At 41.5% G+C, this 14,758-nt stretch overlaps 2 pseudogenes; one reads left to right on the plus strand and one right to left on the minus strand.

The window, feature by feature from the left end:
* Positions 1-14,758, minus strand: part of LOC145445025 (enoyl-CoA delta isomerase 1, mitochondrial pseudogene) — a 288,929-nt pseudogene that overhangs the window by 27,727 nt on the left and 246,444 nt on the right.
* LOC145444968 (pirin pseudogene) lies at positions 11,073-13,359 on the plus strand (annotated as a pseudogene).

Genomic DNA, 14,758 nt, shown 5'->3' on the forward strand with positions numbered 1-14,758 from the left:
TCTACTTAATAGACTGTAAACAGCGAAAATAAAGTATGTCATATAAATACGGCGAAGTAAAAGTACAAGTATAAGTTACTGAAATTGGATTTACTAGAGTATAGTTCCACTAGTAGAGAATAAACATTTGAGTACTCAGAAAAGTAGAAATAATTCGCTACGTGACCACCTCTGATTTTGAGCTGGTGATTACGAATATTATGACTTATTCTAACGGCAACCTTTGTACAACGCAATAGCAATATTGACATAGGCCCCCATATGGGTACTAGGTAAAGTCTGCGGTCGCGTTAACTGCGAAGATTTACCAGAAACCGCCTGTTGTTTTATGTGTTTTGAGTCATGCGCGAGGAACGTATTGACACATTTTGGTCAGATATGATCAGAAGCGGAATTGCTAGTATCCGTCTGGGTATATTCTGATTACGATTAATCGATCTCTGCACAAAAGGTTTCGCTTTACAAGGTATATACACATAAACTGAAAATCTAATATTGCGATACTTTGCATCAGCTGGGAACGTCGGGTTTGTGAACCTCGCTGCTGATTATATTGACAAGTATTCTAAGAATACCAATTCCGTCTTTACGCAGTATCTATGCCTAACGTTCGATACCGTAGGTATCCGATGTGCTAATAGTATGATTGTGTGATGCCATCGTTCTGCCATGATTCTGGTCACCAACAGGCGCCGTTAGAGCACGAAGAACGAGAATGACAAGCACCACTGCTGTCCAAGGATATCAAATTTTCTGAACAACTCGACACGATCGACATTGGTCAAATTGGCGCTTGGTTAATGCTGATCCTTCATAGGTCACGTGACGTCATATTGCTAATTCCAACCCTACATTTCAGTGAAGTGATTGCCTATTTCAATGTATACACGATACCTAGCGACGACTCGGGCCACATAATGCCGCAATGCTGAAGAACATATATTGACGTTTTAAACATCGCCAAATGTATCAACTGGGGAAATCAAAAGATATAACAATCCCATAAAATCAATAAATTCCGTCGCTTTGTCAACAATTTCGACGAGGACTTGCAAGGGAATGTAAGCTCAGGCCAGACCGGACAATGTATTCGGCGCCCGAGTATTGCTACGTTGATATTGAGCAGAGTGTATTACGGGTTTCTGCCAATATTATGCCATTAACAAGTTATAGAGCAGTAGCCAACTTTCGATTTGTCAAATCGATTGCATACCTCAGAAAATTATTGACTGACGATAGGTCTATGTTCATTATTTCAAATTGCGACTGAGACTCAACGGTCGGCATCTGTTTGAAGGCAAAAGGTAGTGCAACTCGCATACAAAGGAAAATAATATTAATGCTAATGATTATTCCAATAAAAATATCATAAAAACGAATGATATTCGACCGCTGTCAAGTTACAGTTTACATTGCGCTTATCGTAACTTCCACTCCTTAAAGTACCACGAGGAGTTTGTAAATCGTAGACTCTGTGAATGTAGCAGTTACAAGATAATGGTATCAATTTGTTGAACTTGGAACTCATTTCCTGCGTATTGCTGGGATGATCATCACGCAATATCTATTTCACATATAAGCATTATTGTATTAGCTCAAAGGCATGTAGCTTGTCTCCGAGCGACGTCACACCATGGCGGCCTTCCACACGCATTCTAACTTCATTAAATCTAGTTATCTCTGATAGGAGAATCGACACACTGATGCTGGCTAATAAAGCTAAGAAATATGACCCACGCATTGCATCGGACATTTAATCCACTGTCGCAAAATCCATAATGATTGTAGCGATGTAAAATTGTATTTCAATAGGCCTATATATTGCAATGGGACAATGCCTTTGTTTTATGTAATTTAGTAGACAATATCTCCACAGCACTATTAGCAGTGCCTTACCACACTAGGGTTACATGTCATGAGCTTTTGTAGTGATTCCCAAATAATCATTACATATTTTGCATTCCGTCTTCGATGATAAGCCAATCTACAATGCTGACATATGACACAAAGAAATTGGTGTTAGAATTGGTGCATCGGCACTGTATGAATGGATAATTTTATCCAAAACAATTAGAAAATAAACGCCGGAAAATGTCTACACATCAAAATTAGAATATATCTGGGAGATTGAGCAACGGCGACAGTATGGAAAAAGTATCATGAAAGAATGTCGCTATGGTATGGAAAATTGTAAGTATATGGTATGGAACTATTGAGGCGGGTATGGAGTATGGAAATTTCCCATTCCATACCGTACCATACCATGCCCTGGTCAAAGGTAATTCGATAGTTGAGGGCAGGTGACAGCTCGTCAGTGATTAAGTTCTAACACAGAGGTCTCAAACACGCGGCCCGCGGCCCGTGAGCATTTTGTGCGGCCGGCGGCGGCATTTTGAAATTTCAAGTAGTCAACAATATGTTCAAGTGTCATATATCTTTTTTAGATATAAGAACTTAAAGTTCACGCTTAAACGACTATAAAAACCACTGAAATCTCAACAAACTTCACTATCACATCACTTTTAAAAGCTACCATGCGGTTGAAGATCAGCTATTACGTCACGTTTCTAGTTCATGATGATAAAACATGACCCGGCCGTTGATGATTCGTGACCGAAAATTGTGATTTGGTTTGGTGCGACCTTCTCGTGAAATTACTCGATTTCGGATTGACTGGGTGATTGAATAAAAATGACTCGAGTTGAGTCGGGTGAAACGTTAAAATCAGAGGACTTGCGACTCGGAACGGTGACTTGGTAATCTTACGGACGCAACAATCTATGAAACTGTCATAGGGAATAGTGTAATATATCAAAAGCTCGTAGCTTGCGTTGCGTAAGGTATATAGGTATCTAATCGGCTCAATATGGCAACCACTGGTATTATGTGACCCCCGTGACGTGTAATTGGTTATACATGCTCAGTGTTGTTCGTTCTCTTTATCCATGTTATTATCGGTGGCGAGTAAGGTAGTATAGTACGCTCTACAGCTGTAGCACCAATGAATTGTTCGCCGATTGGACATTTCTATTCCGGGGGTTCTTAACCAGGATCCGTATAGATCCGATCGGGGTACGAAGCACCACATCAGGGTGTACGAGATGCATTGTGGAATTAGGCCTATTTGCTGTGGATTTTCATGGCCAATTTATTCAACTGGAAAATATCTTCGTTCTATACGCGCGATTTTATGTGAATGGGCTTTCTGATTATAAGAATATAATATATATACCATCAGAAATCTTGTTAAAAATGGACAGGGGGCTACGAGAAGTCTTATTGGAAGCACATGGGGTACGATCGCTAAAAAGGTTAAGAAGCAATGCTATTATTATGGCTCAATAACGATTATATTCAAGATGTTATTGATATGTACCAATAATAATCCAAGACAAAATCTAACGCTGATTTAATTTGAGTTTGACAATGACAGTAACAATAGCCGATACTTATGACGACTATATCAAAACCAGGATTAGGCTACACCGCTCAAATGCTCTGATATCAGATCAAACTTCAGTAGATTTTAAAATATTCTACATAAAATTGTGGCACGTCAAAGGTCCGCCAGCTGCAATATTAGTTTTACGATGTCATGATGTATTCACTCGCATGATGTCTATAACTCATTAATTAAAAAAATATGCCCGGCACAAAATGAATTTTATTCAAATATTTGAAAATATGATTCCGTGTTAAGCGTGAATATTACGATAGTAAACTACATTTCCACGATGTTTGTGGAATGTCTGTTTGCAAGGTCCCGTCAAATATAGCATACTTGGAAATTATACATTGAATATCCCTTTTATTGAAGCTGTGGCCCGCGGCGTCATCAAAAACTAGGAAATTGGCCCGCGAGCACATTTGAGTTTGAGACCTCTGTTCTAACATGTGTGACGCAACAAGAAATGAAGTCTTGATTTTCGAAAATATTAATCTCTCATGATGTAATCTTATCTCAATTGTTTTAATCTTATTCGAATACGAGTTCAAGGTTCAAGTTCTAGGAATTAAATAAATGTGACCGTGAATAATCGTGATTACTTTTGGTGGTAAACGTAAGCCCAATCGCCAACTTCGTAATTTTGCTGTAAAGTGATCGTACAATCGCGCGATTCAGAAGTGTCACAGTCTCCACTGGTTATATTGATGGAGTAATCACCATATGCCTGGTTCGCTGTGAAATATTTATTATACTGGACTGCAATAGGGATGGTCCATGCCCCTGAATGATCCAGGCGTTCGTGAACAAAAAAATTTAAAACTTTGTAGTAGGGATGGTGTGAACCTATGAAAGGTTCAGGTTCGTGTGAACGCGAACCTTTTTGAAAGGTTCTGTGCGAACGGGAACCTCATGAGGTCACGTGACGTCATATTGCTAATTCCAACCCTATTAATGCACAAGTACACGATACCTAGCGACGACTCGGGCCACATAATGCCACAATGCTGCAGTACATACTGACTTTCTAAACGTCGCTAAATGTATCAACTGAAGCAATGAAATGATATAATAATCCCGTAAAATCAATATCTTTCGTTGCTTTGCCAACAATTTCGACGAGGACTTGAAATGTAATATAAGCTTACGCCTTATTAGGCGTCTTGGTGTAGCTCCGTTGATATTGAGCAGAGTGTAAAACGGGCTTTACCCCATTAACAAGTTATATAGCAGTATAGCCAACACCCCAATTGCAAGGATTTGGTTTTTATGGCACAATAAACATATGAAATCGAGATGGACCCCGTACGCTAGCTAGATTTGTTACATCAAACAACGATATCAATTACACTGATTGGTTGAATACGCATCATTCGCTGACTACCTACATGTAGCGTATTTCGCTCTTGATGTTGTATGATTGCGGGTCAAGCTCACAGCAGATAGTCACTAAGTATTCACAAACGGAAAGCTGTATATTTTGAGCAAACTTTTGTAACAAAGCAAGTAAATTTTTTGAGATTGTCAAGGTACATGCTCGTTTAGTGTTGATTTTTTATGCTGCCAGCGCCATGCATAGAGTGGCCCGCAGTTGAAATGCAATAAATTTCAACCAAAGATGTCATAATGACGTGAAAATTGTAACATATGAAAAAGGTTCACAGTGCAGAACCTACCAAGGTTCGTTTGTGAACGTGAACCTCTAAATTTGTAAGGTTCACACACAGAGCGCGAACGTGAACCTCACGTTCACACCATCCCTACTTTGTAGTATTTGTTGGCATTAAGATGCAAAAGATTGAGCAACGAAAGCCGTATAAGTTACGTCTGAACGGTAACTTCATATACGACGGAATATCAAATTGCTATACAACTCTGCTCCGACAGTTTACAAGTGATCTCAACTGTGTATAGGTAAGCGGTCCAGAACAGTGGTTCCCAACCTTTTTGTCTTCATTCCCCACTTCTGATTTATTCCGATCCTTCATTCGCCACCAGGACCGTAACACCACTTCGTCAGCCCCGCCAAAAAAACGTTGGTCTTTGGCCCCCACAGGGTGATAAACCCCCCAGAACCACCTCAGCCCCGCTTAACCTGTACGCTTTTCTCCCGCTACTTGTTTGCTACATTTGGTCTACTGTTTAGTGCGTCAGCACTTCATCGCGACTAAACGCGCAAAGCGCTAAGAATTTATATAATTTGTGTTTGAATCGGTCAATATGATCGGGAATTGCATAAATTTTGTTATGAATTTTTTATCCCCTCTCTGCTCAGGTAATCAGATTCACCAGTAGAGCTGAGTGAGGTGTGTTGGAAATGGTAGGACCTCTAGATAAGAATTAAACATCTTCGAGCGGACACGTTGGTATATTGACTTCGTCAAAAGATATGGAAATCGCCAAAACTAAAAGGCACATACGATTTCAAAGTGGTATTGGAGTGGGGGACGGGTACCCAATAATCAGATATTCGGCAATAATAAATCGCGCAACTAGCGCGAAAAGTTTTTGAAAAAGTGGCATAAATTTAAAAAAAAAATACGTAATTTATGTTAATTCACGAAATAATTTTGGGCCTCCTCGAGCTCGTCCCCCCCCCAAATTGGGGGCTTTGGGGTGCGGCAGTTACGGTCCTGTTCCCCACTACCCAGCACTTTTGTCATCACAGAACTATTTGCTGGTTTGTCTACACAAGACATACAACGACACCAGTACGTAAGACAATCGCCTATAACTGCAACATAAAACGTATTGTAAACCTATACCAGTAACGCTCAAAATTTCGCGAGAGCGTTATTTCACGTCAAGCTAGTCGTGCTGGATGCGTTTGTGACGCCATCATTGACCATCCAGAGTTAAAAATGAGGTTTTGTGAACAACACGCAATATAATTTTCGATACATACATTCCAGAGCAGTTAACTGGTAACGGTAATTGCGCATGTGTCTCCGTGAATATGTAGACCAGGGGTTCTCAACCCGCGGCCCGCGGGCCGCATGCGTCCCGATGACGTATATTTTGCGGCCCGCGACATCTTTCATTATAAACGCAATTACAATGACACGGTGTTGTTACAAATTAATTTAGATACTTGGCTCTTTTATCGCACCGTCTCTGTTTCGTTTGATTACTCATTCTTGAAGGCAGTGGTTTTCAAACTGGGGGGCACGCCCCATTTGGGGCGTGAAAGCATCTGAAGGGGGTGCGAAGCTGCGGTCAACTGAAAAAAATCACGCTGCCCGAAATTCATCCCCAATTCATAGTTATTTCTCTGTGTATAGTCCAAATTTCGTATTTGAGAATTCTCTAATCAACGGCTATAACCTTCCATGCCATCAAACTAGCCGTTCGTATTGCTAGCATTCTGGTTGCATTATATGAAGATAAGGGAGAACGAAATTTTTCCCAATCAAAAAAAGGGTGGGGAGGGGGCGTGTGGCGTGTGTAAAAAAAGTTTGAGAACCACTGCTTTAATGTGTTCTCGTTTCTTGATATATGCTCGACTTCAGATTGTTATTGTTTGGAATCGTTGTTCGGCTGGACTCTGGTTCAAGAGAATTCCGCTACGTATAGTAGGCCTACACTTTTAAAGAGTGTTTGACTCGCTGCAAACGGTTGTTGAGATTGCCGACGACGTTACAGACGCATCGTTTAAAATTGCTTCGAATATCGCTAAACCCAAGAAATCTGATATGGAAGGTGTGATTTCAATAAAACCGTAACATACTTTGCGAATATTTGCTGTTTCCGGAAGTTAGCAGCAAGGACAACATCACCTGACAAATTTCGAAGATACAGTCGTCTGATTCAATTGTGACCAGACGAGTAATATCAATATCTGTCAATCTTTTATCGCATGTTATGAAACACGTAACCGCGTAGACTACTTTAACCCAACCTTGGACGAATCCACCGACATTGCATAACTAGTTATCTGGTTGAATTTTATCAGAGTGGACATATATGCAGAGGAAATGCTGGCTGGGCAAACGTGAAGTGGGGGGGGGCAGCGAAAAATATCAACTTGACGAAGCTAACTTCTATAACTATTGGTGCAAGGCCCCAGGCATGGACGGAAAGGAGAGGGGTTGATTGGTTTGCTCAGAAATGGCCTCAAACACCAGACTTGTTCTCATATCACTCAGAGCTCAATGTGATAATGGCCTCTGTAACGCAAAAGTTATCGTCATTTTATACATGCTCGCCCACGCATTGGAACAGAGAGTTCGGCTCTCTGGTATAAAGATTTGTAGTTGCATATACCGACTTGGCAACGAATGTAATTCACGCTCCATGAAGGGATTTACATGCGCCGCTAGAAGATAGATATTCTCACAAGCAGCAGCTGCAAACTTACGAACGCTGTCCAGTGTATATTAATGCTTTATAATGAATATAAAAATGTAGAAATGCCCGTATACGACTGGAAAATAGGCTACAATAGCCTAAATTTAATAGTAACCCATGAATACAATAGGTAATATTGTTCTGCGGCCCGCGACGTCTTTTGCTGTTAAAATGCGGCCCGTTATACAAGGGAAGTTGAGAACCCCTGATGTAGACTGTCGCGTATATAATTTTGAACAAATGCGTCTATTCCCCACCAGAAACCATTGAATTCCCTACCAGTGGGAATTCCCCAACGTTTGGGAACCACTGGTCTAGAAGCTATTGCGTCTCTGCAATCTATACATTGGTATAGCTAAAGCTATATTCAGGTGCAAACCCTGAGCAAGTTGGTGCATCCGTCTTGTTCGATAGGAGTAATAGTGGTAAGATCTTTAAGCTTCCTGACTGCCGGAGTAATTTTTATTCGGGGTTTTCTTGCTCCCAATCGTATGATGTCACTCATGGCGGAAAGTCATATTGGTATATACTTGCCCTATTTTAAATATGTTAGCTAATCGCTAGGTCTGTACGAATGACGTCATCAAGATAAATCAATCACAAGTAAGCTTTGGCCAGTAGTGGCCAACCTGCTGCCGTAGAAGGAAGTTTGTGTAGCTATCGACAAGTAAACAAATTTTATGTGTTGGGGCCGTCGACGTGCAAATTTAATTTACGAATTGTCTCCAGAATTTTTGAGAGATTTAATAAATCTTGAAATTTTCTTCGCACTGTGCGCAGTTCAATGTGACTTCATTTTTCGATTTTAATAGAGTAGCGCTCATACAATCTGAGCCTAACAGTGCAGATGCGAAGAGCAGAGAAAATGATGCGCCCCATATAGAAATACCAACTTGGAATCGTGCGCTCCTCCCGAATGAAATTTCTTTCTGAAACTACTGATATTAATGACGAAATTCATTCATCGATCGTAACGTATCCCAGTAACTATTCATAACATGATCACTCGCGATTTCGGTGCGTATAGTAAGCCGATACGAAGAAGAAGATTAGTCCGGAGTTCACCGGAAATGGACAGGGACAGTTTAAGATGGGTATGGCGTCCAGTTATTTCATTACGGCTATGCGTAGAATGCGGCCGTGGCCTATGCCCTGGAATGCGGTCGTAGACAACATAAGTAATCGACATTCGGACGTGAATAGTAAAAAGGTTGGCCACCCCTGCTTTATCTTTTTACTGTATACATTTCGCAGCACATGTCACACAAAATGGAGGCGACAAATGCAAGCCCCTTCATATCACAGAAGTTTGATAGAGAGCAAACAGAGTTTCAGCCGTTTTTCTGGTAAGTGAGCCCGCTAAGGGATTACTTTGTCAATATACCGAGAATATTGGTATACAGGGAAATCCGACCATAAACTGTCGCAAACTGTCGCAGTAGGTTTGCTTCAATAGCAAACGATTTGTATTCAAACATTTGATGGTATCATAATTCAGAAGATATAAGTGAAGTAAATTACTTGAAACAAAGCGAGAGACATATAGTGTATTAATGGTGATGCGTCCGGCTTCTTTATTGGTAGCGCATCTCCGTCTCTCCTCATCTCTTGAACTTTTTCGACCGCGACCCAAATCTAGGTTTTATTTCATCTGGCGACCCAAGCCTCACACATCGACATGAATGCATTTTTAATGTCAGGATTTGGGATGGTCTGAATGTGAGGTGGTTCCCAACCTTTTTGTCTTCATTCATACTTGAGTAGCTTTCTTGACTACTTTGACCACCTCTGGTTACTAGTCGTAGCAAGTTGGCAAAACTCGCATCAGTGCTACTTATACTTCGCATTGTACATTGTGTGTGTCTTGCTCAGATAAAAATATAATTGGACGACTATTATTATTACTTGTAACTGGGCAGAAATTTGAGGCGTTCTTCTGCTCCTAATTAAGTAGCAATGCTGTTACTTTGACCGCTTGGGCGTACAATCGACGAAAACTGTATTTTGTAGTTACCTTCGACGCCGATCCTTTCTTGGCATGGTTTCCGTAATTTTTCAACGCTTCCAAGATATCTGTCTCCATCGCGTACTGAAAGTGCCATTTCGAGCTCGTGTTAAGCTCAACATTAACCACACCACTATAACCACATCATAGCACTGTGTACATTACACATGCACTAAGGCTACTATAGCGACTATGGTTGGGCGAAATCGAAGTGAGTAAGAAAATGGATGATAACTTACGTGGAAAGTTCAAACATGTACTTTTTGGCGACCACAAAGAGAATGATCTTGTTCTTCGTCGCATTAAAGATTATTTGAGAATATTTTTAAATCACAATTTAACAGAAGTGTCATTTCCGCTAACATGCGTACTTCCGTACTACACGTTTTGGATGCTGCGATACTACATAAAACCTTTAGAGGTGTCAAGGCTTCCATTTTGGTAAAATCATCGATATTATAATTCCCGTTGAATTATAGTTATTATCATGTAGCCTAATTGGGCGTATAATGGCATCAGTACTAGCGACTGAAAGCAGTACAAATGAAATGCGACAGCACACAAAGCAACTAGCAAGCGACTAACCTATCGCTGGATGACGCAGTGCTAGTACTATCGTGATCGTGCGGCAAGGACGCCAACTACGCAGGCGAGCAGGATGAAGCGTGCCTCGTGTTATGGCTATCGTACCCGCGGCTGCCGATATCAGGGACTACGCGCGGCGCCCGCAACAGTGACGACACAGCCGACGAGTCGTCGTCTCTTGGTGGCGTCACAAGCGTCTTGCCTGCTGTGAACAACAACATACTGCTTGGTTAGCAAGGTCAGAGAAATTATGCGCACGAAACGGATAAAAAGTGGATGATCACATGATTGGAGCATTGGAATGATCGTGAATAGCAGGGGCAATCAGTAACGAAGAACTGCTACTTTTCGGGAGCGCTCAAGCATCTCTTACCTACTTGCACTACTTGAGTCCTTGCTTATCAGACTAGTGTGAGCATGAGCAGTGAGCACTGACCGTGACCACTTGCCAATAACAAGACCGCGTGACTTGATAGGCGAAATATCCTGAATTATTGGTATTTGCTCCTCTGTTACGCTTTGTCATTGTGACTTGCGGAGTATATGTAGATTTTGTACAGATCTGTAATAAATCATGGGCAGACCATTTGCCGTCGCAAGCATGACTAAGGCTATTCCGAAGCACCACATATTTACTATATACACCACCATACTGGAGAGACGCGTCATGTGAAGTCAATGGGGAGGTCGCAGTATCAGTATATTAATATTTTCATCATTTCAAATCACCACAAAACTGCGATACAATGAAAAGATAGGAAGGTGTCGAAACGACTTGGGGAGTAGTCTTTAAAATCAGACACCCACCTTGGCCTAGCCAGGCGATGTAAAGAAAAGACATGCACACTGAATGAAAAGTAAAGCAGAGAATGTAAAAGGCAAGCGACTTTCTGAGGTGGCATGTGAGGGAAGGCGAGATCAATATGTCATCGGCTCATCGCCCAATCAGCGATAAGATATTGTAGCCGTATCTCGTATGTCTGGTTTGAACTGAACAGCTGCCGGTACAAGCCATAACTATATATACTATTGTATATCAACTCAAATATCCGACTGTTTATCTACTATGTGTTAATTTCATAAAACTAGTATGAAATGATAACTACTATATTTAGTATAATTGGTCAATGTAGGCATATTTATATACAGCTACAGCCTGATTTTTAAGTGTGGGTGGTTAATGGTTATGACTGAGTCGGCGAGTGGAACTTGAGGCTGCAATTCCATTTGCTAATGCCGGTTTGTCTTATCTTGTTTACCGAAAGTGTATTATGGTGCAATAAAATAAGTGCCAGAGCCCTATGCCCCCAGAGATCCCTACATACTATATCTTGCTCTGTATAATTCATGTCACGTCCGTATGTACCTGCCTCTGCCTATATCAATTGGCAAGATGGCAACCCCATATTAATAACAAATACGGTGATAATAATGGACATACTTATAGATATCGAAGATTTTCATGAGAGCAGTTTTCATGTATCATTTTGTAGTCACATGATGTTTATCGTCCATTATCGTCCGTGATAGCTTACGAGTTTTCACTTACATGCCCATTCATTTAGACGATGAATCTGCACATTTTAAGCTTGCGCACAAACTCTGACTATACCCCCAACTTTCTTGACACGGTATGATCATCGGTGATGTATTGCAAAGGACCAGTTGTGTCACTCCGTGTCTTGTTTTACCAGAGTGTAGTGACGACACATATATAAGTGCGAAACGATGCAAAGAACCGTCCTAAAAATTATTTTGAGTGTTGAACAAGAAGAAGGCGTTGGAGCGAGAGTGAGACGCAGCGTTGGCGGAGCCAAACTCAGATCGTTGGATCCATTTCTGCTTCTAGATGAATTCAGAGTGAGAAAACCTGCTGGTTTTCCTGATCACCCTCACCGTGGATTTGAAACCGTTACTTACATGCTACATGGAAAATCCACTCATCAAGATTCCTGCGGCCATAAAGGCACCATTGGACCTGGCGACTTACAATGGATGACGGCGGGGCGAGGAATCGTTCATTGCGAAATGCCTGCTGAAGAAAACGACGGGGAAAGTCACGGGTTACAGCTGTGGGTGAATCTGAAGAAAGACCTGAAAATGTGCGAGCCGGCGTATCAAGAACTGGTCGCAAGTGATATACCAAAGCCGAGTAAAGACGGAGTGACGATTGCTGTAATATCTGGAGAATCGATGGGAGTCAAATCAAAAGTATACACACGCACCCCAACGATGTACTTGGATATTAAAATGGCACCAGGAGCGACGCACGATCAGGATGTACCGAAAGGTTGGACGGGATTTGTCTACACATTATCGGGAGTTGTGGATATCGGTGGCAAAGAGGTATTGCCTCATCACACTGCGATATTAACGGACGGTAATATCGTCTCCCTGGCAAATAAAAGCTCAGAAGAATGTCATTTTGTTCTTGTTGCCGGGGAACCATTGAATGAACCGGTTGTTCAACGCGGTCCGTTTGTTATGAACACGCAAGAAGAGATATTCCAGGCGATGTCCGACTATCAGAATAATAAAAATGGATTTGAGAATGCTCATTCATGGCATGCCTCTTGAAACTGAGTTTTTTTTTTGTTTTATTTACACTCATAATTGGCGCTTCCAACAACTTGGTTATATGCGCCCGCACAGTAAATTTCATACACATACGCATATTTCAGTACACATTTGCTGCCATTTTTCAGGAGTTCGGCTCTCTCTTCCTCTGAGATTTTCAATGCGCTGTATTTACAGCGGGTTCGGCGATGAGGAGCCCAGACAACCCTCCGACGCATAGAAATATGGCAGAGCCGAGACTCGAACCACCAACCATTGGTGTCGTGGCTGCAGTGTTTAATCAACTGCGCCACTCGCTTCCCCTTGACCGTCGATGATTGACCAAAACCTACGATATTGATATGTATGGTCGTCGAAATGGACGGCACCGAATAGCCTTGTCCTTACAATCTGAGTAGACAGCAGTGGCGGCTCGTCCTATAGGGCAACTGGGGCATTGCCCCACCTAAAATTCTGTTCAATAACAGTTCTTTACCATTTATAGACGCACAGCAATCTATATATACCGAAATCACAGCAAAAATCGTATTCTTCTTGTCCTTTCGCTTGTAAATGCCCATATATATAGCGAAGTCTCTGCGAAAATCGAATTCACTTCCGTGTTTTCGCTTTGCAAATGCCTAGCCGGGGCATGCCCCGGTAGCGCTCATAACAAGCTTTCACTGTCTATTCTCTCAAAGCTGCGCACAATAAAGAAACAGTGATTTACTCTCTCCTATTCATAAAATGACCGAGCAACCGGGGCAACATAGCCTGCTCGCCCTTAAGGTGTGATGTAACAATCGTATCTACATCTGAACTCGGTTACCGTCATATGCGTTTAGTCGACCTTTGCTGGTATAGGTCGATTTTGATGGTGTTTCACACCATGATAATTCTTGAAACTTGGTATGTCATGTCGTGATGGTGGTATTTAACATTGTCCCAAGTTTCAGGGTTTCTACTTAAAGTTTAGGGTAGTAATTCCGTTTCCGAAGTTGAGTGTGTGCTGATTCGTCATGTATCGCAAACAGATTTTACTCAAAAGCCGGTATTGGTATCCATTGATTTTGACGATGGTCCATACCGAGATCGGTCATGACATTTGGTACGGTAAGTCTTAATGTTAGTATTCAACGCGGTACCAAGTTTCAAGTTTGTCACTGTACTGTGTTAGTGGTAATTTAGTTTCCTAAGTCGAGTGAGAGCTGACTCGTCATTTATCGCAAACATATTTTACGCAAAGCCGGTATTGGTCTCCATTGATTTTAACGATGCTCCTTACCTAGATCCGTCATGAGCTTTTGTATGGTATGTCTTGATTTTAGTATCGAACGCTGTGCCAAGTCTCAAGGTTGGCACTCAATGATTAGGGCAGCAATTTCGTTATCAAGGTCGAGTATGTTAAAGATGTGCGCTGATCTGACACTTAGCCTACCTAACGCATTGCGGATTTCACGCAAAAGTCGGCGTATCTGTGTTAACGCTAACTGTGTTCCATACTGAGATAAGTGATGAGATGATGATATCATGAAACAGTTTACTAACATCCTCGGTTTGCATTCAAATATTTACTTTTATTTTATATTCTCCAATGTCAATTTTGACCGTGAAATTGTGGCCTTCAGGCCATTTGCTTACAATTACAACCCCTGTCAAGCGCGATAGCTGTTTCGTTTTCGATGGCGGCTAACAGCTGATCGCTTGATCAATGATAAGCCTATTCCTCAGTAAATTTTACGCAAAATTCGGTGTTGGTCTGTTTGTATTAATTTTGACAGTGTACCATACCGAAAACGGTCATGAGGCTACTTCTCGTT

Source organism: Botryllus schlosseri, chromosome 8 (genome assembly GCF_051294905.1).
Source record: "Botryllus schlosseri isolate E-star chromosome 8, Bs_hap1, whole genome shotgun sequence".
NCBI lineage: Eukaryota > Metazoa > Chordata > Ascidiacea > Stolidobranchia > Styelidae > Botryllus > Botryllus schlosseri.